Source organism: Macaca thibetana, chromosome 13 (assembly GCF_024542745.1).
Source record: "Macaca thibetana thibetana isolate TM-01 chromosome 13, ASM2454274v1, whole genome shotgun sequence".
Classification (NCBI taxonomy): Eukaryota; Metazoa; Chordata; class Mammalia; order Primates; family Cercopithecidae; genus Macaca; species Macaca thibetana.
The window spans coordinates 56358973-56385467 of NC_065590.1; the positions used below are offsets into that span (position 1 = coordinate 56358973).

General features: G+C 35.6%; 1 protein-coding gene and 1 long non-coding RNA gene across 23 annotated transcripts in view; one reads left to right on the forward strand and one right to left on the reverse strand.

Moving 5' to 3' along the window:
• The window catches only part of NRXN1 (neurexin 1), a 1134455-nt gene that overhangs the window by 344493 nt on the left and 763467 nt on the right, over window positions 1-26495 (forward strand). The gene's annotated exons all lie outside the window — the stretch shown is intronic.
• Window positions 11590-26495, reverse strand: part of LOC126933718 (uncharacterized) — a 58645-nt gene continuing 43739 nt past the window's right edge. The window contains exon 5 of the long non-coding RNA XR_007718713.1: window positions 11590-11653. This is a non-coding gene — a long non-coding RNA (uncharacterized LOC126933718). The remainder of the gene's footprint in view (window positions 11654-26495) is intronic.

Below are 26495 nucleotides of genomic sequence, written 5' to 3' on the forward strand. Positions count from 1 at the left end.
CATCAATAACATTGACACAGTCACTGATAATTTAGCTCTTCCAATTTAGAAACTTCACTTAAAGTTTTGTGTCTTCCCACATTGCTCTTTTTAAATTAAATACACACTCATAGATTGTCACAGATTGGGATGCAGGGTCAGTAGTCACAAAATGAACATTTTGACTGACAGATGAAGGAACAATGATTGATGGGGTGCTTTCCTGTTGTACTAACATGAAAAAGCTGACAAGAACAGATTAGAGGGGGTGTGAGTAATTGTTTAAGTGCAGTACTGACAGAGTGACTCACATTACCCAAGGGAAAAAAGAGAAAATGAAAAACAAAGCCCTCCCCAATTTTTAATCTTAGGTCATTATTGCTGGCAAATCTAACGAGATTACGAAAATAACTTTTTGTTGATGGGTCATGAAATAAACAGGGACAAAATTGTGGTAGATGAGTGATTTTGATTCTCTGTATTATGTCATATTTGAATGTGGTTTTCACACTATGATTAGAATTTTAAACGTGTCTGGGAATTAAAAAGAAATAGAAGTTATGAAAAAAAAGTCTCCATAGAGTAGCTTCTTCAGCAGACTGAAATGCTTTGACCTTGAAAAGATAAATCCAGAACAATCTAAAAACAAGCACATAATATTACTGTTAACATACAACACATAGCATGTTATTGTGTTATCACGAAGTAACAATAAAATAGAAACAACTAGAAAATAAAAAAGGAATTAGGTTCAAAACAGGATGACATAATAATGCATTCTTTAATAATATTCAAAGGCATTTTATTCCATTTATGAAATAGAGCCTGCTTTTCTTATGGAGGATTATTCAGATAATGTTTACCAAAGCATTTTTTTTTCTGTAAAATTTGTTCATTAACTAGGCTTATTTGGAAAATAAAAGAAGGAGGGGAAATTAGCAAGCATTGGATATAATCGGGTCTCTGTTTATAGCCTCAAGTCAATTTGTTCACCACTTCTTTTTGTTTTCACACACAGACATACCTTCCCATGACAGCCTGAATCAGTGCAGGATATAAACAAAAGGATTTTCAGGTGAATATAACTACGGTGGAGTTGGCTTTAATGTATATACATATAAGTTAAATTGTGTATTTTTGAAAGGACTTCACAAATGAGTCTTAGAATTCATCTTAGAATAGGGAATGGGAGCTGTTGGGCTACAGTTCTAGTTCAGAGAGAGAAAGCAAAGGAGAGATTTTCTGTGGAAGCATCCCTGAGTCAGCCCTCAGGGTTGTTATGGTCACAAGAAGACTGACTAACTAAAGAGGCCTGGTGATGTATGGTGAAGGCAAGAGTCCTAAAAGGAACGGATGGTTGCCCAGTGCTCCTTTTTGTTTTCTTGGTTCAATCTGCCGATTCTATATAATGCAGTATTGTTCTGCACTGCAAGAGCAGCAACTCTGATCGTAAAAGAATAGAGAAGCATTACAAATCTTTGCAATGGCATTTCAGAATAAAACTGCTCATGTGTATTGTTTCCACAGAAGAAAATAAAACCATTTTATCCTTCCTAAAGAAATAAAATAAACATTTGAAGATTTTTAAAATTTTCTTTAACTTCAATGTTTAAAAAATCTCATTTATTTGAATTGCTATCAAAATGTCTTATGAGATACCAAGGTCAATCTGAACCTGTTATCGCAGAGAGTTAAGCCTGTAAACACTATTCTGAGAACATATATTTCCACTTAAACGTGTAATACAGTTTTTCAAGGACTATACAGTCTGCCAAGCCCAGTTCTATGTTCCTGAGATTTTCTTTCCCCGTGTCAGTTACCTCCTTTATCTTTCTGTTTACTTTTAAGCTAAGAAATTTTACTTCTAATCATCCCTTAGGGTATAAAGTCAACGATGCATAACTCTCTTCACATCTTTAAAAATTCTGTATATATTCTGCCTATAAAGAAATTATGGCCATTTGAGATTTCTGTCATGCCTCCATCTAAAATGCACTCATTAACTTTTGGAGTATTACAAGAAAATGTCTTTAGAAAAAAATGTCACTACGAGGTAGGTAGGTTTTTGAAACAGCATCCTAAATTTAACACTCAGCTTAATCATCATTAAATCTGTTGTACCTGATGAGGGGGCAGATATTTCACATGGATGATACTGAGAGTGCAGTGGTTCAGTGATTCTCATGGTTAAAGGAAAAGAACCGGGAAGGGAGTGGTTTATTTAATATCTATGTGTGTTTGGAGAAGAGAAAATCAGGAGAAGTACTTAACATATTTTATCTTCTTTGGCTTGCGTCATTTATACCAAATAAATTATCATTTTGAAACCCAGAGTGATCAGGTCTGTGCTACAAGATGACACTTAGGATAAGAGTGCTACAGTGCAGATATGTACTATATGCCTACAGAAATATATGTTCTCAAAGTCACTTATTAAAAACACATTACAGTCACTTCAATTACACTTATTCTCAAACCCGTGGATGCATGTAACATCTCTGAGTAAAGAGCCAGAGAAATCCAGAGACTTGCAAATGTTTTTCTATTCCCACCAACCAAATCTCATGTGCAAGGCTGTGATGGCTTCATGGTATGAAGCATTAGAGAATTCAACATTTTTTTGCCTCTGGATGGTTTTTATTCTATACATAAAGAGGACTATCAGAATTTCATAGGTCTGTGTGCTGAATCATTCATAGAACGGGCCGTCAAATCCATATTTATGAATATCTGGAATGTTCTATTTTATAACACTATGCTTTTCATTATGTTTTGCATTTCAGGTTATGTACATATTATTGGCTAGCCTAGCAGCAAATTTTACAGTTGGAAAGTTGGGTCTGAATTAAAATTTGATGTGAAAATGAAATGTTGACATCATGGCATTCTGTTTAGAGTTGTTATTCAAAATACAAGCTGAGGCAGGCAGATCACCTGAGGTCAAGAGGTCTAGACCAGCTTCACTAACGTGATGAAACCTACTAAAAATACAAAAATTAGCTAAGCATAGTGATGGGCACCTGTAATCCCATCTACTCCCGGGGCTGAAGTAAGAGAATTGCTTGAGCCCGGGAGGCAGAGGTTGCAGTGAGCTGAGATCATGCCATTGCACTCCAGCCTGGGTGACAAGAGCGAGACTCATCTCAAAACAAACAAGCAAACAAACAAAAAACAAAAAAAGAATAAGCAAACAAAAGCAAGCTGATGAGAAGCCCCAAATTGGTTTAGAAAGTTGAAAGTTGTTAGCTTTTGTTTTCTCATTTCAAAATGACTCCATTTTTTACACAAAGCAGTGGATGACAGTCTTAAATGTAATTCATTTCCTACACTGGACTATCTTCAAGGCACTTTTGGAGAACACAGAGATGGAAAGAACTCCCTCTTTTGCTACCTAAAAGCTTATTAAACAATCATGTGGTACAGCATATGACAGTGCAAGACCAAGCAACCATGCTAAAGTTAGATTAAAGATATAGACCAAAGACTTCTAGCTGGGAAATCTGGATAGCTTCATAGAGAATGTAACTTTGAGCTGGGTCTTTTTATACAGAGAATTTAAAGGATGGAGTCCAGTTATTTATATAAGCATGGCATTGAGAGTAAAATTGTCTTGGTGTATACAAGTGATTACCTATATTGATTTGTAGTCGTGATGATTGAAATTTTTGAGGGTGATGGAATTGTAAAACTGGTTTTCTTTTCAAGCCTGTTATTTTAGTTTGGCTTCCAACATTTCTGAAAAAAGAGATAAAATAAGGACCACAGGATTGTACAATTTTCTTGTGTCTCTCCAGTGATATTTTGTTTCAATTTGCTTTTTAATATAACAAGCCTATATATATTTGTTAAATTTAATTGAATCTTGATTTAAAAGGTTTTGAGGTGGATCTCAATGCATGTCCTAAAATAGAATAAATTGATTACCCTGACTCATACTCCCAGAACTTAAATCCAATTGCAGAAAACTCTACTATTAGTAGTAAAGGGGTATTTATATTTATTTTTATAAGTCTTCAGATTGGAAAAAGAATCCACTTAAATGTGTTTGGAGGAAGTAAGCATAGCTTAGTGTGATGCAATGAAAAACCTGAAAGACAACACGTTGTCAGAAAGCACCAAACTAAGTAATTAGCAGCCGTAAGCCCATGGTGCTTCTTGGTGGCCCTAAAGATTTTGGACTGATGGTATAATCAGTATTCTTCTACTGGATTTTGGACTAATTTTACTCTTGAGAATGTTTGGAAGATGGAGGCCCTTGTTCTACAGCATATAAGTTGGCTTTAAACAAAAACAACAACAACAAATGTCCATTGTCATACTGAAAAGAAAGTCCCTGAGAAGATAAGGGATTCTGTCTCCTATTGCTTTCATCTTTGTTAGAACATGAGAAATCCTTACTGATTGCAGCAAAAACCTGGCTGTAACTGGATTCTACAGATACAGGAGCAGGCGAAACAAATCAATTTCTTCTTCCCACCCAGTCCCACGCCACTCTATTTTAGAGAGGTGAAATTCTTTAAAATGAGCACTGAGAGAAGCATTGAAAGAGGAAATAAAAAGAGTGGGTATGCGATAATATGGTATATAAGGAGGGGAGGGCTCTGTAGGGAGTGTTCTATTTGTTGCTAAGTCATTAAGATGAAGTCATTCGAATACAAACAAGTAAATACATGAGCCTATGTTTTAATACCAGGTTGTGGTGATGTGTTGATATGGGGAGAGCCGGGATGCCACAAGCACTTGGGGACCCCATAGAATATCCTCAGGGACAGTATTAGTCTCAGGAAAAGAAACCTTAGGTTGGGGTTCTGATTTGTGAATTATCCAGAAAGAGATGGAAGTGAAGTGGATAGATTAATACATGGGAAAAACAGCTACTTCTGGACTTTTCCCTTACCAGATTACGTCTATCTCACCTAGCCAACATTCTACTATAAAGGAGAAGATAAAATTCTGAGGGATTCTAACAGGAAACTGTAAATTTTACCTAATAGTGCAAATTTTAGTTCTTTCAGGCAATGCCCTTCATCTCGATATGAAGAAGAGGATATCTGGTGATCAAAGGGAAGAGTTTGATCTCCATAGTTGCCTAAAGCCTCACATGAGGGTCCTTGTGTGTTTCCCTACCAGATTCCTCTGCTTCCAAAGGGAAAACTTAGCTTCTCTTGCCTGTGTTTGTCAAAACTGCCTTGTCTCCTGCAGAGAAATACTTTGAAACTAAATGGGGAACATTCTACCAATTCATACAACAACCTCAACCCTCATGTGGTTGTCCAATCTAGAATTAAATAAAAAAAGCTTCTGCATATCCAAAATTGCTTTCACAAAAACTGCACATTAAAGTCATGCATTTTATTTCTTAGTGCCCACTCTGAGTCTTACTGACTTTTATTCAGCATGTCATTCTTAATGAGCTTGGTTATCCGGTTTCCCAGCCCACGACAGATTAGAAACAGCAAAGGGGAAGCTGAGAAGAGACACAGTGACAGGCAAGGTGACAGCTGAAAGCCTGACATTGAGGGAGGAGAGAAAAAATGATAAAGCAGGCATCGAAATATATAACCACATGGTACAGTAATGAATGCTCACAGAGTTGACCCCTGAATCATCAGAAGAAAAGAAAAGATGATATTATGTTTAGAGACATCTATGTAGGAAGACAGGAATGTAGCAGTTAATATATGTTATGAATATTTATATGTAATATTTAGGTTTAAATGGGCATAAGCTTCGGGTACAGAGAACATTCAGTTCTCCAGAATTGCTCCTTCCCAGGAAATGCCCAGGTAAATGAGGTGTTACTAATCCCATCTTCAAATACTCTACTGACTTTTTCCTATAATTTGGTTGTAAATAGTGTCAATATTCACTGGTTTGCAGATGTTACTTTGTTATGAGAGGAAACAAACCAAAAGCAATTCTAATAAAAGATGTGTTCTCTTTCAATTCGACACTAAGCACTTTGAGTCCTAAGTTGAGGCAGTTGATAAGTCGTCAAAGGAATACCTAATTATGGAAGTATAAAGAGTTTTTGCATCCTCCTCCCAAGATAAACTTCACAGAATTGAATTGACGCATAAGTACAGGGTTTCACTTTTACCAAATTCAACAAAATAGCTACTGGCACTCTGAGGACATTAATTCCCATTTACATGTATAATACAAAAGATGCCTTGACCTAATCAACCCATCGCTGTGCATTTCCATGCATCTAGAGAGAAAGTCTTTGCTTCATTGACTTGGCAACAGTCTCTACCTGTGACCTTTTACGCCATTATACTTTCCCTGGAGAGAGAATTGAGATGTGGTGGACACAGCAGAATCAAGGTCCTTTCGAAGAAATTGAATCTGAAAGCAGTTTTGTTGGATGTCGATTTTTACTTGTAGTTTTAATGTGATTTTATGTAGTATTTTATAGATTGTTTTCTTTAAATTGCTTCCATTTATTAAAGAAGACAAGCAGCAGTGTTTTTGCAGATGGAAAGAGGGCCTGAAAGAAGAAGGCTGATTTTCTCCTGATTGAGGCTGGCATGGTCTTGTACCTAGTGACATGGTTCCCTTTCATCTGTCTAAAATATTATTATTTCCCCTCAAAGTAGCCCCTTTTAGAAAGACTCAGGAGTGTGAGAGGAATTTGCTGCAATTTCTGGTTGCAAGCTTACCTTTTTTTTTTTAAATGAGAAACTGGAAATCTAATTTTTTATTTGATTTGAAACCTAACATTTACAAATGTGGATAATAACTTCATTTTAAAAAATGTACTATTCTGGCCAAATAAAACATTCTGCCAACCACTTTCTAAAAGCCAACTTAAATATTAAAAATTATTTAGTTTTTTTTTTTTTTCTTGCTAGAAGGCTATTTGGAAGGTTATGGGGGTTCACTGTTAAACCTGGAAAAATGTATTTCTAGAGAAATGTATTTCTAGTTGTGTCACCGTAGACAGCAGAAAGAGAATCAGTTCAGGAGGGAGAGGAAGTAAGTAGCTCCAAGCCCCTGAAATTATACTTTATAGAAAGCCTGTCTAGTTTTAAGATTACCTTTAGAAGCAAGATCTATATTTTTGATGTGGTTAAACTTGAGTGTAGGGTAAAAGTAAACTACAACAGATATGCAGGCCCTGATGATATTGGAAACATGGACATTAAAACTAATTTGCTATGATTTTCCAGGTGCAAATGAAACATTGGGGTGCGATGATGCAAAGATGATGCAGCAGCTTTTAGGTTCAAAATAAGAACATAGTACAAGTTATTCAGTTAATATTTTCAATAAGATACTGACAGGATGAAACAAGATTAGACAAATTAATTGTAAAATGGATTTGAGGAGAGAAGAGACTAGAGACTGCTGAAGTTATTTGTGCCTGAACTTAGTGGATCCTATACTCATTGGAGGATATTGAGAATAGAGGTAAAGGAATAGAAATTATACAGATTCCAAAGAAAAAGGTGGCAAATCCAAATGAAAATAAAGACCAGAAAGAAACAGATGGCTCGTTTTCAAGCCGTAGCAATGGAGATAATGGTGATGTCAGTAAACTAGTTTGTGGGAGAAAAAAATAGTCGTAATTTGGGTCTTACAAAGTTGAAAAGGGTAGGATATCCAGGCAATATGGCAGTAAGGTCAAATCAGGAAACTAGTGAGATGCAAAACTGAACATTCCTGACTGTGTTGGTTTTAAATCCACCTAGTGATAGGCTTAATTTTTAGAGAGACTGTAAGAGGCTAGGGGCTAGATCTGGTTATGTGATGGCAATTACAGAGCAAAAGAAAAACAGGCATATCAAAGAGAACAACCAAAATAGCATCTTAGAAGTTAGGATGAAAGAAAGTTAATTGAAATAATAATAAAAATAATAATTTTGTTTAAGTGAGATGTGTAGTTTTAGTATATAAACAAGCTTCATGCATCTTTAGGAGAGAAATAAGCCAAAATTGAATTTATAATAATGTTTGGAAAGTCGTATTATGAAAAGAAACTGAATATTCCATTTGGCTACTTTTATTACTTAATGGTGTAGCTACCATCTATATCCCCAAGTTCAAATTTTCTGGTTCATATACTGTTCACTCTTGTTAACAAGGACGGGGGATATTCCCAGTACTCTCCAAGTATAAGTAATATGTAAGCAAAGAAATTTACAATTTTATGAAAACTAAACATGCCAGTTTAGATTTATTTAAAATAAAGTATAGGAAACTTGAAAGAGAAAGTAAGATTTCAGGGTTTCACCTTAACAATTTAAACTGGGGAACTTGGCAAAGACTGTATCTTCATGTTTGTCATAATCTACAATTGACATGTATTAAATAATCCATATAGTTGCTTAGCGATTGTCAATATGTGTCAATTTATGGCCACCTTCAAGGTAGAAAGAGTTAGTTGAGGAACAACTTATCTGCAGTAAGACAGATACCACCACCCATTATTACATTTCTTCATTCAATTTTTCTAAAATTTTATTTATTTTTTAAATTTATTTTATTTCCCATTTGTTGAGACAGGATCTTGGTCTGCCATCCAGGCTGGAATGTAGTGACACCATCACAGCCTACTGCAGTTTTGACCTCCTGGACTCAATCTTCCAACCTTAGCCTCCTAGAGCTGGGACTACAGGCATACACCACCATGCCTGGCTAATTTTGTATTTTTTTGTAGTGACGAGGTTTCAACTTGTTGTCCAGGCTTATCTGGAACTCCTGGACTCAAGCAATCCACCTACCTGTGACTCGGCCTCCCAAACTTCTGGGATTACAGGCATGAGCCACCTGGCTCTAAGATGTTAATAACGTAGTTTTACAGAATTGTTTATCATTCATATGAAATCTGAAATTATAATTATAAATAGTGTAGTTAGCCATCAGTGTTAATCTAGTTTAGTAATTAGTATACTATATTGAAGTTTGGTAATATTTGCAGTGGTAGGAGTAGTTGGTAACCTATCTTAACTAAAAGAACAGAAAATTTCCAAAAAATGAAATGCATAGATGGATGGATAGGTATCTATACTATCTCATACCATTAGAGAAGATGTATTTACAAAAGTGAGCATTCCATGTAACTAATGCCTTCCGTTTTAGGCAACAAAACTTTTCTTGTTCCTTTTACCATTTTGAAAATAATACACACATCCTACCTTGTTAAATTGAACTTGCTAACGTGAGTTAACCTCTTTTTGATAACTCGAAGCCATCATTGTGAACATCAGTCACTATACTGTACTGTAATACAGTCAGTCCTTTAGGGCAACTGAAGTTTGTAAAGCTGTTTGCCCTCACACTAAACTACTCTACTTGCTAAGTTCCTAGATCTACCATTTATAAGTATTTTTTTTTTTTTTTTTTTTTTTTCTTTTTTATTTTTTGAGACAGAGTTCCGCTCTGTCACCCAGGCTGGAATACAGTGCCTTGATCTTGGCTCACTGCAAGCTCCGCCTCTCGGGTTCACGCCATTCTCCTGCCTCAGCCTCCCTAGTAGCTGGGACCACAGGCGCCTGCCGCCACGCCTGGCTAATTGTTTGTATTTTTAGTAGAGTAGGGGTTTCACCATGTTAGCCAGGGTAGTCTCGATCTCCTGACCTCGTAATCTGCCCCCCTCGGCCTCCCAAAGTGCTGGGATTACAGGCGTGAGCCACTGCGCCGGCCTATAACTAATATTTTAAATCCTTCTCCCTTATTTATTTTTATTTATTTATTTTTTTGAGACAGAGTCTCGTTCTGTCGCCCAGGCTGGAGTGCAGTGGCCGGATCTCGGCTCACTCCAAGCTCTGCCTCTTGGGTTCACGCCATTCTCCTGCCTCAGCCTCCCGAGTAGCTGGGACTACAGGCGCCCACCACCTCGCCCAGCTAGTATTTTGTGTTTTTTAGTAGAGACGGGGTTTCACCGTGTTAAACAAGATGGTCTCGATCTCCTGACCTCTTCATCCTCCGGATTCGGCCTCCCAAAGTGCTGGGATTACAGGCGTGAGCCACCGCACCCGGCCTAAATCCTTCTCCCTTATTAAGCGAGCAACTGCTTCTTATTATCATCACTGTGTCTTCATATAGGAGCCACTTCCATGTGAGAGCAACGGTTTGCCTCGGATCTTCTGTGGTTTGTCATGCCAAATAGCAGAAAATGAAAATACTGTCAGCGGTAAAACTAATAGATTACAAAGTAGATTACTTTGTAATCTGTTAGTAGTCTGCTCTGGGAAGTTAGGATTGCAGGGTAGAGACCTTCAAGATAAGTATGATCTGTGTCCACAGCAGCTCAGTGTTGCTTCTCTATATATTTTCGCTCACTGTACTTTGTAGGCCCTCAATGGTTAATTAATGAACAAGTATATATGTATTATAGAATATTTGTGTATAGACTTATATGCATATACAGTATAGGTGTGTGTGTAAAACTTGCATACAAATGTGCTGTGTACAAGGCTACACTACAAAGTACTGTATTGAGATCATTCCCCCCATGTCTCAATTAATACAGCTATTGAGACCACTAAGAATGTATATATAAGCTGTATCTTTAAAATTATTCCTACATTACTGAGATCACTTTGGTTTCTCTCCTAGACTTTTGAATGTGGCACGTACTGTTGCACTCTGCCTTGCTAGACCCTTGGAAATAACAGCTACTAAAAAAATTGCAATCTGTATCAGCCCATTAGAGTATGATGGTTTTATCTTCTGATAGTGAGGACAATATTGCATGTCACCATTACTCGTTTTGTTTTTACCTTTCTGCTTCTGAACTGACCCCAAGCTATAACATTGTTAAATATAATTAAAAATATTGCCCTACCTTTAGTGCTCATATGTGTGTCAACTCAGTCACAATGCTCATAATAGATTTCCCTTTCTCTTATTTAATGTTGATAAGCCAAGGAAATTTAGCATCCATAATTTTGAGACTGTTACCAGCATCTGTGTTCAAAGCCTATTCTTACCTCTTAAAAAAGTAAGAAAACATGGGATAGTATACACAAACAAGAACAATTGAGAGATAGTTTGGTTGTGTATTACATGTAAATGGGCTAAGGTTTATGGAGATTTTCTTGGAAATAAAATATGATTCTTTTTAGGTAAAACTATGCTACTTGGTCATTGTCTTCAGTCTGGGTAATTTGCTGGGGCATCTACATGGTCTCACTCAGTTTGCAAGGAGGAATGAGTTTTAGGACATAGAAGATGAAAATTAATTAATCCAGGTGTGAATTCTAATCTATGCTCTTGGTAGTATGCAATAACCTACAAATAAATGGGCCTTGTCTTTAATGGCCAACAGCTACCATTTATTGGATGTCACCCTGTGCCAGGCACATTTATGTTTTCTGTACCATCTCATTTGAGCTTCAAAAAACCTTGATAGGTAGATATTGTTATCAGTTTCTGTTTCATAGATGATACAGCATGAGACTTAGATAAGTGCCGTGCCAAAGATCATAGAACTAATAAATATCGGAACACAATTTTAATTACTATGTTGATTTCTAGCCATGAGATAAATATGACTGTACCTAATAAGTCAAATTTGTATAAACATCATTGATTTAACATCAAACCACTTGCTTTGATTATTTATAAAAACAGTGTGACTGCCCAGTGTATTTATTAGTATCAAATAGTTCAACAAAGGGAAGCTTCTATTTCCTTTCTTCCTCAAGCGTTTTGTGGGTTGCTAGACCTGGAGGGAAGAGTTGAAAGTAATTAATACTTAGTCCTAGAATATTACTTCTAGATTAATATTTACTAATGTGGGTTGATACATGTGTTCTCATTAGTATTTACTATAATACTAATTACACACCCTTTTATATGGCCTGGGACTCCAGGATATTCTTTAATGTCAACATGTGACTTTATATTTCAGACTCTTTTGTTCCTGTCCTCAAGACAGAATGGGCTACTCAGCCCATGCCTGGTCTGACTCCCAAAATAAAAGCATACAATGCAGATTACAAATCATTTTGTTTCTTCGAAGATTTAGATAAAATTTTTCTTTCTTAAAATAGATCAAGATCATTCAATTTCTAGTTGGTCTAGTCTTCTGAGAAAATAATCTGTGCTTCTTGGACATTGGAAAGACTGGTAGAGTGAGAGCAACACAGTTTTTTCACAATTTTCCCTGTTGATGTTGTTGATTTAATTCACCTAAGGTGGGGCAGATAATGTACAGACCCAACATTAGAGTCTGTACATTATCTGCCCCACCTTAAGTGAACAGGGTCTCTATCCTGAGAGACCAACTTCTCTTTTTTTCTTGTCTTGACTGTTGGCGGATGAACAAGTTCCTTGGGGTTACAGTAGGCAGTGATGCAAAGATATATTTTGATTCACTTTATGTGAAGACACAGAATTTTTTTTTTTTTTTTTTTTTTTACTGAGTTAACTATTATTATTGTAATGTTAGAAAATCAAGTACTATGAAGTCTACTAACCTCCTGCATCCTAAGGCAGGTCTCAGTGCTCGCCTGGGAGATAAATGAGAGTGTCATTTTACTGTAAATGCTGCTCAGTGATTTGAGAATTGAATAGCATAACCTTGAATCCAAGCACATTATCCTTTTCTTCCACTGCATGCTTAGCTTTTTTTTTTTTTTTTTTTTTTTTTTTTAACTTGAACTTAGTTTTACTTAGTCATCCAAAGAAGGAAATGCCTTTACTTGTGGCAAACCATTTTGGTATCTGCTCATTTCTGTCCTATATTAAAATGATTTCTGTCTCACAAAGGCTGTGTAATATTCGTGGTCACATTATAAAGGTTATCAATCTAAAAAAGTTGGCATCTTCCAGATCTTAGGGGAGATATTTGAAAGGATCCCGTTGATTGACATATTTTTTTATTCGTATGTTTGACTTCGTATCAACATTATAACAATGTTGCTCTTGAACTGTATTTTCCCTATATCTATAGTCCATTTTCTTGACTTCTCAAGAAAAGCAAAAGCTTGCTTGCTATTTTAAAATCTTTTTTCTTTTTTAATTTTAAAGCTAAGTCACATCAGAACTCATCCTTCATAGGTCTCTGTAGGATGCTTCAGAGTGGCTTGGGTAATAAATTTGATTCAAAGAAAAATCAAAATAAATCCAGAATAAACTTAGTGTTATTTTTTACTTAGGTTAATTTAGACAGGCATCAGATATATTATAATTATGTATTCAGTGAATTGTCTGTATATTTAAAAAAAGTAATAGATGTAATGTTATGTTTTTCCTAAATTCAATTTTTGAGACAGGGTCTTGCTCTGTTGCCCAGGCTAGAGTGCAGAGGTACAGTCACAGCTCACTGCAGACTCAACCTCCTAGGTTCAAGCAATCCTCCCACCTTAGCACATCCCCCCACCCCAACCCCCACCAAGCTAGGACTACAGGCACACACCACTATGCCCAGCTAATTTTTGTATTTTTGTAGAGACAAGGTTTTGCCATGTTTCCCAGGCTGGTCTGGAATTCCTGGATTCAAGTGATCTGCCCATCTTGGCCTCCCAAAGTGCTGGGATTACAGGTGTGAGCCACCACACCTGGCCTCTACTGAATTATTGAGGTGATGTTTAGAGGTAGCGTAGCATGTAGGATGGACAGGATATCAAACATGTATGCAAGTCATGGTTCTAACAGTAACCATGTCATTCAGGGCGAATTAGTTATACTTTGTAAAGTGCATTTTCTTCATATACATTTTATTTATTAGTAGAATAAAGATAATTTATTTACTTTTATATATTTGTGAAGTTCGTATAAGTCCAGTAAGGGAATTTATTTTGCAGTGTCTTACTATCATTAATGATCAATGTCAATAATGAGTAATCATAGATCATCTCTAATTGATTTTAATATGTGGTGTGTGAGCTTTACTCTAGGGTGTTTGGAAAGTTTGTAATTTTTGGAAGCAATGAAACTACACTAAGATCTTGATTCTGGGAGATCTAAAACATTTTCAGATTTTTTTTCTCTGCCTATGCTCTCTTCCTTGCTCCTTGCTAAAGACAGACAGCATTACTTCTTGGTGTTCTTCTTTAATTCTGGGTAGCCTGTTTGTCTACTGACTTGATCAGAATAAGGGAGGACCTCAGCCTTTGTCCCATACTCCAAGAGATCTTCCAGAGGGATGTCTCCCCATGCTCAAAACCTATCCTGTCACCTGTAATCCCTACTTGGTATCTATCTCATTGTTTAGTATCTACTCTGTTATTAATCTTCTCCTTGGGAATCTACTCTTCCACATACTCTTCTGACAGTAACATCCTCTTCTTCCAAGAAGAATATCTCAGTGTTGCTGCTGCCCCGATCCATGTTAAGTATGTGCCTGCACATGCCCTAAGAGCTACCAATCTGTGGTCTCTAGAGTGCCACTGCACCTTATAACAAGTAGACAATTCCTTCTTTCCCAGCTCTGACCTTAACATTTGTCAGCAGAATTTCTAATGCTTCACTTTGCGGTTCATAGTCTCATAGATTCCCTTTTGAGTCATTCTAAGCTCTACCTCTTTAGGGGCTAAAACCAGTAAAATATGCCTTAAGGGTTATAAATTGCTCTGCCCAATCATCTTGCTCTACACCCCCACCTCTGACTCTTGCCTGGCTTTCTCTCTCCTCTCTCAGTTATCATCCTCATCTCATACATATACAGTCTGGTACTGAGCTGGGAGAATGGAAGAGGAGAGAATATTATCTGCACTAGCAACAAGCAGTAAAAAAATACCTCAGTTTGGCGACATGATCATATGTGATTGAAAAGATCTGGGGAAGGAGGCTCTAGAGGGTTAATGAGTCATTAAAGGTCCAAATGTCAACGGTGCCAAGAAATTGAAAACGAGATTTTCCAGTGCTTGTTAGTGATACAGATGACTGAAGGCAGACTTGTAAGAGTTGATTCTAGTTGAAACATGTAAAATGAATATATACGTACCCAGAAAGGAGTTATCTTAATATAACTTTTGCACTTTCCATTATAGCTGCACTGCATTTTTACAAAGTTGTCATTTGGAATAATAGGATTCTTTCTAAAGATATTCAATAACAAATCATGGAATTAATCTAAATTCTGTAAAGGAGAACTTTTTTGCATGTGAAATAAAATTTAAATTGTAATACAGGCTTGTGTATTTGTGTTATATTAATCTAAACAATGCTTGATCATAATGTGTTGGTGAACTTGCCCCACAAATCTGTCTTACCAAACAAAACACCAGATGCAGTGCTTAGAATGGTGACTTGATAAAATTAGATGCATTGGGCAGAAAAGAAAGTGGAATGTTCTAAATAAATGTCACTAACTATTGGGAGGATGGAAGAAAATTATTCTTGTAATATCACAGACCCTTACCCAATTGATATTTTTTAAAATATGTTTTGAATGCTAAGATGATAATTTTTTTTAATGAAGGAAAATTTAATATTTAGAAATATGATTTCTAGAATACATGTTTCCATTTGTTATACTTTAAAATAATTTCTGAGATGTCATTTAAAAGTAGGTGGTGATTTGTACTATAGGAAGCACGAATTCACCTCTTGTGGTACTCTCCATGTGCATGAAGAAGTAGGAATGAGTTTGGAAATGGAGGTGTGGGAGACCTGCTTTTCCATATATTGACCTGAGAAAGGGAATATCCATTTACAGTTTTGTCTTATGTCTGGACTTCTTTAATGAAGACTGTCATGGACTACATACTAGGGTTTAACAAAAAACTATTGTATTTTTTATGTGCTTAGAGAATACATTCCCAGAAGTCCAGTCTAGCCTCTCAGCCAGTTGAGGTAAAAAAAAAAAAAAAAAAAAGAAAAAAAATCAGTTAATTCAGTGAAAGGTCCACAAACCAATTGAATTAACTACATTGATTGGCTGTGTGACTGAATTAGGCCGGTAAATTTAGTCAAAATGGTAGGCTTTTTAAACTGAGTGCTAACAAAAAAAAATCCCGCTGGTTGGCAAAAGAGATTGAAATACAGTAGAGTTTCTTAGACGGTGTCAAGAAATAGGAAAGCCAACTTAAGAAATTTGTATCCTCAAGTTACAATACCACTGAATTATCCCAGAGTCTTTCAGTAGCCTGCACACAGACACGCCAAAGTTAAATTCTGGAAGAGAATATCAATTATGTTGGCTGGTGAAAACTCGTTCAAATCTTACCAGCGATTCTCACAGAACTAGAACAAAAAACACTATGGGAATGTCCCAGATTGGCTGCTCTCTGTGTTTTTCTTTGCCTAGAATTTAATATTTCTAAAGGCAGAGATTTTTAACAAGAATGTTTCAAAAGAGTAAAGACTGAAGGATATATATAAGCTATCATGTCCCTTTGTGGCTTATAATATAGTTCGTACTTGGCAGCAAAGAAGGACTAGGATGAGAACAATGGTAGATCTACCCTCTGCCCTGTTATCATGAATGCCCATATACTTTATATCTCACTGCTCTCAAAAACAAACCTTTATTTTAATCACACTTACCACCTTCATGGCCTTGAGCACCTGCCATCAAATGATTAATCAATATTTTATGTGTAATTTTAAAATAAATGAATGAATGCTGAATGAATGAATGAATGAATTGTGACAGAGACTTAACAATATTTTCGTATTTTCTCTTTACTTCACAAAGCTTATCTGGTTTTTCAAGCCTCAACAACCAGTTCAGGACCAATTGACTTTTCCTTTCTTTGGAATTCTTTTGTGCTTGTATATTCTGATGATTTGGTTCTTGATTTTCATAATAATAATACCAATTACTATTATCATTAGAGCTAACATTTACTGAATGGTTAGCATATGCATGGCTCTGCCTGAAGCAGTTTGTATGTATTATTGTTTTATATTTTCATAACAACTAGTAAAGTGGACACAAATATTATATTGCACAGACAAGAAAATTGAGCCTTAAAGAGAATAAGTAGCTAGCCCAATGTCACATAGCTAGTATGCAGCAGAAATGAAAATCAATCCCAAACATTCTGCACTAAAACCTATCCTTTTAACCACTAATCTGTCTTCTGATCTATCTAATCTTCTTCTTGGGGACATGTGTTAGTCTGTTTTCCATTGCTGTAAAGGAATACCTGAGGGTGGGTAATTTGTAAATAAAAGAGGTTTATTTTGCTTGTGGTTCTACAGGTTATACAAGGATGGTGCCATTATCTGCTTCTAGTGAGGCCTCAGGAAGCTTACAATCATGACAGAAGATGAATGGGGAGCCAGCATGTCACATGGTGAGAGAGGGAGCAAGAGAGAGAAGGCTGAGGTCCCAGACTCTTTTAAACAACAAAATACCCTTAAAATCATTAGCTCTGTGAGGGCACCAAGTTATTCATGAAGGATCCACCCCCATGACCCAAACACCTACCACTAGGCCCATCTCCAACTTTGGAGATTACCATCTGAACATGAGATTTGGAGGGAATATACATTCAAATTACAACAGGAGTTGACTCTGATTTTTTTTTTATTATTAATGAATGTTTTGTCTTTTTGATTGGATCTTAAGCTGCTTAATTCATTCTTTATTCTCATTCTTGATCCTTTATCTTGCTCTTGATGGAGCTAACCACACTGCAGATAACTAGATCATATTGATTTGTTAATTATGGATATTTTTAGCAAATACACTTCATCTTTATTATTGCTCTTGTGACAGTTCATAAAATTTGGATTCCTCAAAGAATAGCATGCCCCGTTTAACAACTTAAAATACGTTTATGCTATGTTAACAGTAAACTGGAGTAACTGTAATGAAAAGATGATTCATGGTTTAATTGAATTTTTGAGATGATATATATTGTTTGTTTACATTGCACTGGAATAGCTTGATTTAACATATTTCACTGTTGTCCCAAAAGGAATCTTCTAGTTTATCATCACTCCACTGGCCAAATGCAAATGCTTCTTTCTTTCTAATTGTGCTGCTTACTTATACAGCAAGCCAAGTCTAGTTGATTTTCTGATACAGCATGAATTCAAACTCTGCTTTCCAAGCCGTTGTAGTCTAACACAACGAATTAAGTCATTCTCAAAATCTGTCTGTGTTTCTATTATTGACTAGCAGCCCAAAATACTTGAGGAGCGCATTAGATGCAAGTAGTATTGCCAATTAATTTAAAATCTATTGATTCACCAAATAGCATTTATAGTCTGTAGAATTGCTGGACTTCTTAGTCTCTTCTGTCTTGCTGTAAGTCAATACCTGAGATTGGGTAATTTATAAAGTAAAGAGATTTATTTGGCTCACACTTCAGCAGGTTGTACAGGAAGCATGTTGCCAGCATCTGCTTGGCTTCTGGTGAGGCCTCAGAAAGCTTTTTCTCACGGCAGAAGGCAGGGGGAGCCAGTGTGCCACATGGTGAGAGCAGGAGCAAGAGGTGGAAGAGGTGCTGGGCTCTTTTTAAGCCACAGAGGACAACACCAAGCCATTTCTGAGGGATCATCTGCCCTCATGACCCAAACACCTCCCACTAGGCCCCATCTCTTACATTGAGGGGTCACATTTCAATGCGAGATTTGGAGGGGACACACATCCAAACCATATCATTGGGCTATTTCATTTAGTTCTTCCATAGCTAGTCTATTTTTATTTCAAATTAAATGTACCTAAAATTAAACTCATTATCTTTGCTCCAAAACGTATTCTTCTTCCTTTATTTTCACCCTGTGTTGACTGCATCATTATTCATCCAAGCTAAAACCTGGGAGTCATTTTCAACTTTTACCGCTGTCTCATCTCCATGTATAAACGATCACAAAGTTCTGCCCTTTCTACTCCCAAACACTCTCAGGTGTCGGCCCTCTTCTGTATGTCAATACTACTGTTTTAGACATACCATTTTCCACCTGAACTATTGCAGTAGCCTCTCAACTCACCTCTCTGTTTCCTATTTGCTTCCTTTCTATTTTCCATACTTAATACTGTAAGTTTCCAATGGGATTATGCTATTCCTGTCTAAAAATCACTCCCATGTCTCTTTGGCCTAAGAATGAACGGACAGAAGACCTCCTTGATTTGATTTCTGTCTGCCAGAGTCATTGGTTGTGCTTTCCTCTACCATCCGTACTCCACTTCTGTGCTTCAGATGTCCAGACTACTTGGAGTTTTTTGTTTGTTTGTTTGTTTTTAACATATATATATATATATATATATATGTGTGTGTGTGTGTGTGTATATATATATATATATATATATATATTTTTTTTTTTTTTTTTTTTTTTTTTTTTTTTTTTTGAGACGGAGTCTCGCTCTGTCGCCCAGGCTGGAGTGCAGTGGCCGGATCTCAGCTCACTGCAAGCTCCGCCTCCCGGGTTTACGCCATTCTCCTGCCTCAGCCTCCCGAGTAGCTGGGACTACAGGCACCCGCCACCTCGCCCGGCTAGTTTTTTGTATTTTTTAGTAGAGACGGGGTTTCACCGTGTTAGCCAGGATGGTCTCGATCTCCTGACCTCGTGATCCGCCCGTCTCGGCCTCCCAAAGTGCTGGGATTACAGGCTTGAGCCACCGCGCCCGGCCAACGTATATTTCTTATGCTCTTATTTAGGCTCTGTTTTCTAAAGAGAATGCCCTTTCTTTCATTCTAACTTTACCCTTCCAGACAATATCCAAGAGTTACATACTCTTCTGTAAATGCCATGATACCTTGTAAGCATTTTTCCTAAGGCTTTTATTATACTTATTGTAATGAGTTACTTTCCTTTTTTTTTTTTTTTTTTTAATTATACTTTAAGTTCTGGGGTACATGTGCAGAACATGCAGGTTTGTTACTTAGGTATACACGTGCCATGGTGGTTTGCCACACCCATCAACCAGTCACCTACATTAGGTATTTCTCCTAATGCTATGTATGCCTCCCCTAGCCCCCCACCCCCTGATAGACCCTGGTGTGTGATGTTCTCCTCCCTGTGTCCATATGTTCTCGTTGTTCAATTCCCATTTATGAGTGAGAACATGCGGTGTTTGGTTTTCTGTTCTTGTGTCAGTTTGCTGAGAATTATGGTTTCCAGCTTCATCCGTGTCCTTGCAAAGGACATGAGGTCATCCTTTTTGATGGCTGCATAGTATTCCATGGTGTAGTTGGAAGCTTTTGAAGATGGTGGTCTGTGTCTTACATATCATTGTTTTCCTACTGAGTAAAATTGACCCTGGTAAATAAAAAGTGTTTAATCAGTGCTGAATGGCTAGATAGATTGATGAAGTAGTGGATGGGTCCATTTTTTTCATATGCTAGTATATTCCCAACAAATTACTTTTTCTGTCTGTTTGCTGGTTACATAATTTCCTGCAAAATAAAACAAAATAAAACAACTTCCCTGAAGCATCCTAATAATCTTGCACACCCAACCATAATTCCTACACTGCTAAATGTAAACATCTTTTATGAGCAATACTGAAGAATGCCTTTCTGTTGTATTCTACATAGAATGGAGGAATCATTGGGTTTTTACATTCGTTTCTACCTGAAAGGAAAAAGTTAAGCAATTTAAGTACTGTACTGTAGACATTGCTGTAAATTATAACTTTAATGGCTCTGGCTTCATATTATTTTCATTCAAATACATATATATATATATAATTTAGCAAATAAGCACTTTTTGCTAGTATTGGTAGAAAAAATAATTAGATCTAAACATTTCTTTTTAAATAGTATCAAAGGCATCATAATTTCTCAAATAATAAATTGTAATTAAAATTGTGCTAGATAATTTTTGAGCTAAAATAGAAATACATTTTTACACATATATCCTTAGAGATAAATAAGCATATCTGAGAGCTGGCATCTTCTCTAAACTACTTTTAGTTTTAATTATTGCCACCCTCTTCATTTTCTCCACTCCTTTCAAAAATCACATCGCCCACTGTTATTGTCTGCTTTGTAATATATGTAGATATGTGCAGGTTAAAGAAAAACCAGTTAAGTAAACAGTTTAATTTCCAGTTTAGTAAGCCAGAACAAAATGATGGTTGAATACCATTAGATGTGATCTCAATATGATGTTTTGCAAATACAAAGATATGTTTGAATTATAAATGCATAGTGGTGCTCACAAAAGCATGTTTGATTTAATAACTAATGTTTCGTAAGAGATCTCCCATTGCAGGGACCTCATGGAAAAGTTTCACTAAATATTACCATTTAAAATATATTTAATAAATTTCAAAATAATCAGTTTTCTTTAAGTGTCATAAAATGTATATAACATTTTATCTTTAACAGAACTGGGGAATTCAACTGAACATCATTTTGTCTTCACTTAGCCTCTTTTTTTGAAACCTTGCTAAGAAAATATTTATACATTTTACTCATAAGAAAACTGAAATGGGGGTAGAGGAACATAAGATCAGAGTGGATGATTGTAACACTTATTTTCAGCCTTGTTGTTCTAAGATCTCTATAAAGAATTCTGTGCTTCTGTAGGGATTTAACCGCAACTTAAAATTGCATATCAAGCTCATCAGCCATGTGTCACCTCTTGACCACATAATTTATATGACCAAGGCAAGTTTTCTCTGTAGAATAAAGCATGGCCACATTTGAATGAAATCATGGTTTTAGATTAACTTTAGCAATTACACTCCACCTTAAAAAACAAAAACAACGCACAAGAAATTTTCGCTGGGACTAACTTTGATTTGTGGCTTTTTTTTTTTTTTTAACATAGGTATAGCTGAAAGCTGATGATACATAATGAAGAAGCCAATAAGAAAAATTTTGAATTGCTTTGTAAAAAATGAAATTATTTAAGTTCCTATGAAATGCTGTGAATCGTCAACAAAGATTAATGGTATTATAACAAATTATGGTTACATATTTTCAGAATCAATTTAGCAATCATTAAATATTATGGATCATCATAAAGAAATTTGTTTTCATTGATTTTTACATGTAGTTTTTACATTAGGTTAGGTACTAAATTGAATATTTAAAAATCTGTTTAAAAGTTGAAAACTAATAAAGATCAAATAAAATGTAATGGCAATAGAAGATACAGAAAGGTAATTTTAAATACTAATAAGCTCACTGTATTTTCTTTTCTGGTTTGTCCCTATCATAAACACTGATGGAAAATTTCCATTGTTCTCTAAAGTTTTATGTACAGTTATAGCTATAATATACCTACTTGAAGCTTAAATTATGTTAGCTTAACAAAATAGCAAAGTATATATTTATGGTTACAATTTACTGCTGAATTTAAAATCTCCAGTTCAAACATTAATTCTTTATTGTACTTAAAATGTATCATCACATTTAAATACAAAAAAGCTTTTCCTCAAGGCCAACATGCTTTCTTATGCTACAAATTACACTCCAGCTACTTCCCATCGATAACATATATTTAGTTATAAGAAGTGCATGCAATAAGCAAAGATTGATTTATCTGACTGGATGAATATTAAATAAATTTTGTGTAATGAATATGTATCACTTATAATTTTTCAGAAAAAATATTTGAAAATGATATTGATAATATAAAATAAATCAAGAAATATATAAAGTTATATCATATAATTTTGCCATATTCAGCAACTGGAAAATCTGAATTTTATCTATCAACACAGAAAAAAAGATATATTTTCTGTGAAAATAGCCAAACAGATAAAACACTAAAATATATATATATTTAATTTCTTATACTCTGTATAGAATATAAAATGTCTTTTCTTCATTACTCAGTTTCTATAGCAACTTGGGAAATGTTCTCAAGAGAAATTCTCTAGCACTTGTTTGCATTGTCAGGAAACCAAAAGAAGAAAATAAATAGATATAAGCTTTGTAGAAATCATGTTTTTAAAGATTTATGTAAGTTACACATTTTGAATTACAGATAAAGATACCATTAAAACAGATAGGATCCACAGATACATGCTAAAATTAGTGGGTAAAAATTTAAGAAGAAAAAAGATATTTGCATAAACTTAAAGTGTCTTTCCGATGGTATTTATTAACTCTAAAATGATACATAGTAACTTTTACAGTGGAGTAACACAGCAGACACCAATTAAACCAAGTGATCAAAGATCACCAAGCAATATCATTTACCTCCAGACATTATGCTCTGAGAAGGGCTTACTGCTTCTAGAATATTCTTGCAATAAATGCATAACCTCAATCTAATAATGAGAAAATATCCGACAAACCCAAACAGAAGCACATTCTACAAAATAAGTGATCTATACTCTTTAAAAGAGTCAGTGTTTCCTTAGTGCTCCCACCAAGGGAATTAGGGAGACAGGACAACTAAATGCAAGGTAGGATCCTAAATTGGATCCAGGTACAGAATAAGAAGATTCATGGAAAAACTGGTGAAATCCACATAAAGTCTGTAATTTGGTGACTAATATTGAATCCATGTTATTTTCTTTTAATAACTATCCTATAGTGATGTAACAGATTAGTATTAGGACAAACTGGGTGAAGAACATACATGGTAACTGTCTGTACTAACATTGCAGCTTTTCTGTAAATCTACAATTATTTTTTAAAAGAAAGTAATACTTAATAATGTTGTTTGCATTACAATAAAAATAGAAAGCCATACCCATGTCTCAGTAAAATAATAAAAATATCATACCCATATCTCAGTAAAATAATAAAAATACCATACCCATGTCTCAGTAAAATAACAAAAGTAAATAGCATTAAATATATGGAGGAGCACTTGTCAAGTTTTCACTAGGTTTTTTTTTTTTTTTTTTTAATGATAAATGATTACTCTCTTAATATATAAATGTGAACAGCTTCTTACTGATTTTATGGCATACTTTTGGAACATGTATGATGCTTTTTCACCTTGAACTAATCTTTAGGAATATAGCAGAGTGAGAAGAGACCTGCATTTATTCATTAGATACATAGTGCAATGCTCTTAAGATTCATATTTTCCCTAGATAAATATATGCAGATAGGATAAAAAATTTGAAGACAGTGTGACAATATGACCTTTAGATGTATAAAACTACTCCTAAAATTTATTTTGTCTATAACAAAAATTATGTGTTGAAATGTCTGGTTCATATTGTGTTCTCCTTTTGGATTAGCCTTGAAAATTATGCTAACAGTAGCCTTTTTGGAGATTATTGTTCTAAATTTGAGGTTTGGTTGATTCCATTTCTTTGTTGTTGTTTTTGGACTTTTTTTTTTTTTTTTTTTTTTTTTTTTGAGACGGAGTCTCGGTCTGTCGCCCAGGCTGGAGTGCAGTGGCGCAATCTCGGCTCACTACAAGCTCCGCCTCCCGGGTTCACGCCATTCTCCTGCCTCAGCCTCCCAAGTAGCTGGGACTACAGGCGCCTGCCACCGCGCCCGGCTAATTTTTTCTATTTTTAGTAGAGACGGGGTTTCACCATGGTCTCGATCTCCTGACCTTGTGATCCGCCCGCCTCGGCCTCCCAAAGTGCTGGGATTACAGGCGTGAGCCACCGCGCCCGGCCTGGACTTTTTTTTTTTTTTTTTTTTTTTTTTTTTTTTTTTTTTTTTTTGAGTAACTGTGGGAAAGCCAATATGCGTTTCTGTAAAAAATCACAATCTGTGTCTCAGATCTCTACATATATACGAGGGTTACTATATTAATTTACATTGTTTCTACTCTGGGATGTGATTATGACAAATTTAATAATGGATGGGAATACAAAGAATCTTTTTAAAAATCATTATTAGAATATTATATAGTTTTTTATTCAAATGGCATGTGTCACCCAAAATAATTTGTTTTGAAATTTGCTTAGCTATATTGTCTACTTTATTAGCAATAAATAGTTCAGTGGTTAGTTAATAGTTATGCTATATCTCCAAGTGAGGATAATAAATAGTGATTATAGAAGCACCTTGTAAAGTTTAAAATGTTATACTAAAATTATAGTTTCTGTTTGTATTTTTGATATTGCTATTTATTTCTATTGCAATGAGTATTTCAGGGAAAAATATATTCTACTCTAAAACCTCTGTGGGACTTTCCAAAGACTTAAAAAGTTAAAGCTCAATCTCCCTAATCCTGCAGAGTTTTTTCAACTATTTTTGCTACCTCACTTAATAAACCAAGCTCCACCATGTTCCAGGTCCCATGCCTGTCACTGGGGTTGAAAGACAGTAAGACTGAGCCCTGTCTTCTAGATGCTCAGAGCTTAAATCCCCAAATGTATTGTTTGTTATTTCTTTGAGTGAACTCTTTCTTCAGACCAGCTGGCTACACTCAATTTCCTGATGGCCACCACTCCTCCCCTCCCATTTCTCTTGCTTAGATTTTCTTCTCTCCGATTCCCACAAATTCCATAAACTTCATCACCTGGAGGTATCCTCGGACCAGCACCATCCTCAGCAATTTTTATTTCAACACTGAAAAACTCAGCGTATGCTTTCTGTATACCACAGTGCATCTAGGTTTCAATCTGACCTTTCCTCTATTTACCTCCTCCTTCCTTTCTCTCACCCCATAATCATAACCCTTGATTATGAAATTCCCACCTGAAATTCCTATTCCATAATGCTGTATCTCTAAAGCACAAAACTGATATGCATGCTCTGTAACCAGGAGGAGGAGGAATCCATATACTGTTAATGCTTTCCATGCTTTCCAAACTTTTACACATCAGAATGCCCCCCCAAAATCATGATATTTGAATGACATATTGAAGTAATTGAGGAGGCTGTTTGCCCCAGGTTATACTCAGCTACTCCAAGGGAAGAAATATTGATATCACAGCACAACTGTCCAGTTTTCAGCAAAACACAACTATTGTACCAATTGTACAGGTAGTTACAGAGCAGTATTTCTTCTTAAATCCCATAATCAGTGCATTTTCTTCTTCCTGCTGCATGATATGCAGTTACTCCTTTCATATAACTTATGGATACCAGTATTTGGCTGGAGAATATATTGCAGTAGTGATTTAAGAAGCTTGTAGACTATAAAGAAGCAAACAAAAGTTTTTCACATATTGACTGTATCTTTCACTCTTTGAGCCATTCCCTTAAGCTTGAACAGAACACTGATTAAGCAAGGAGACCTTGAGATAATCACTCTTATTTATTTATTTATCCACATATCATATAGTGGATGATCTGTGAAAATGCCACTAAGACATTGAATGGATAATCAAGTGTGACCCTGGAAAGCTGTAAAATGGAGCCCTTGTTGAAAAAGAAAGGAGACGTTGAGATGTTAGACACTACTAGGATTGAAATACCATTCAAAATACTTCACAGCTCCTGTTGTTTCTAAAAAGCATCTTATTACACAAAGAAAACCCAAGAGAAACGATCATTAGATGAGTGATGTAGAGAATTCTTACTTGGTTTAAGGTGTTTTGTTATGCCATAGACAATATCAAATATATATTCTGAAATATATAAAGCATTATGCAAATGTAAGTAATGAAAAAGATGCTAGTAAACTTTGTCAATGGGACTTAACCAACTTCAGACTATGGCTCCAAAACTCTGGGAGCTTTTAATGCACTTAGAATAGATACAAAGATGCAATAATACTTAGGAATAAAAAGCCAGGGGCAAAAACAGAAACATATAGGTGGTAAAGCTAAGAAGGAATACAGT